This window comes from Theropithecus gelada, chromosome 3, assembly GCF_003255815.1.
Source record: "Theropithecus gelada isolate Dixy chromosome 3, Tgel_1.0, whole genome shotgun sequence".
NCBI lineage: Eukaryota > Metazoa > Chordata > Mammalia > Primates > Cercopithecidae > Theropithecus > Theropithecus gelada.
Window position 1 is genome coordinate 40,144,392 of NC_037670.1, and position 2,083 is coordinate 40,146,474.

Below are 2,083 nucleotides of genomic sequence, written 5' to 3' on the forward strand. Positions count from 1 at the left end.
TCCATCAAGGAAGTAACACAATATCAAATTTGCTTCTGTTGAATAGGTTTTGGTGAAAAGATTGCAAATACTAATCTATTGTCTTGGACAGATTAAACTCATTAAAAACATAGAGAATTAAGACTTTATTTCTTTGTTAAATATTCATGATATATTTAAAACCAGATATAAAAGAGTAGTTCAATAATTTTGCCCTCTTCTCCCCATGCAATTTACAATGTAGAGGGAGCATATTTTCTATGCTGTGGCAAATTGTCATACTGCCTCCTAAGGTTAGATCAACTTCCAGTATTTTGTTGTCATAAAATATCTTTGAGAATTCCTTTAAAGTAAAATTTTGACTGACGTCACTTCCTCTGAAATATCATCTTTTTTTTTTTTTTTCAGCAATTACTTTCCTAGGCCAGGCATGGTGGCTCACGTCTGTAATCCCAGCACTTCTGGAGGCCGAGGTGGGTGGATCACTTGAGGCTGGGAGTTCGAGACCAGCCTGGCCAACATGGTAAAACCCTGTCTCTGCTAAAATACAAAAAAAAAATTAGCTGGGCATGGTGGCACACACCTATAGTCCCAGCTACTCAGGAGGCTGAGACAGGAGAATTGCTTGAACCTGGGAGGCAGAGGCTGCAGTAAGCCGAGATTGTGCCAATGCACTCCAGCCTGGGTGGCAAAGTGAGACTCTGTCTCAAAAAAAACATATAAATAAAATAAGTAAATAAGTAAATAACAATTACTTTTCTCATTTTGGGAAATGGGAAGGAGGAGTAGGCAAAGGAAAATTTGCCTGTCTATATATCTTCTCTACACTCCTCTATCTATCTAGAGTCTTTCAAACAGCCAGTGTCAACACTCCTGTGGGCACATTTCCTCTGTGTTTCTATCTATGTTATATGAGAATTTCACTTCCAGGGTTATCACTTTTATTTTACTTTGCAGAACTCTTTGTTGGCCAATTCCCTCTTCCAATTATCCACTTTTGTGAAATGTCACTTGGATGTGTCAGTGGGAGACATGAAGGCAACATGACTACATGCTTGCTGTTCAAATGAACTGAATAAAAGATGCTTGGTGGCCTGTCACCAGCAGACTATGAAGTGTCTGACCATCAGTGATCATGATGAATAGGTTATTTATGGAGTGACTTGCAGACAGAAGAGCTAGCTAGCAGTGAAGGCTTTACTTTACTTTATACAATTAATTACAGTTAATACACCTTGTGATATGGTTTGGCTGTGTCTCCACCCAAATCTCATCTGGAATTGTAACAATCCCCAGGTGTCAAGGGTGGCACCAGGTGAAGATAATGGAATCACGGGGGTCGTTTCCCGAATATTGCTCTCATGATAGTGAGTGAGTTCTCACCAGATCTGATGGTTTTATAAGGGAATTGCCCCTTCGTTCAGCACTCATTCTCTCTTCTGCCGCCCTGTGAAGGGGTTCCTTCTGCCATGATTTATTTACTTATTTTTTTTTTGAGATGGAGTCTCGCTGTGTCACCCAGGCTGGAGTGCAGTGGTGCCATCTCGGCTCACTGGCTCTGCCTCCCGGGTTTGTACCATTCTCCTGCCTCAGCCTCCCGAGTAGCTGGGACTACAGGCGCCCACCACCATGCCCAGCTAATTTTTTTTTTGTAGTTGTAGCAGAGGCGGGGTTTTACCGTGTTAACCAGGATGGTCTCGATCTCCTGACCTCGTGATCCACCCGCCTCAGCCTCCCAAAGTGCTGGGATTACAGGCGTGAGCCACCTCGCCCAGCCCTTTCTGCCATGATTATAAGTTTCCTGAGGCCACCCCAGCCATGCAGAACTGTGAGTCAATTAAACCTCTTTTCTTTATAAATTACCTATTCTCAGGCAGTCATTTATAGCAATAAGAAAATGAACTAATACAGTAAATTGGTACCACAGAGAGTAGGGTGCTTCTATAAAGATACTGAAAAATGGGGAAGCAACTTTAGAACTGGGCAACAGGCAGAGGTTGGAACAGTTTGGAGGGCTCAGAAGAAGACAGGAAAATGTGGAAAAGTTTGGAACTTCCTAGAGACTTGTTGAATGGCTTTAACCAAAATGCTGTTAGTGATATGG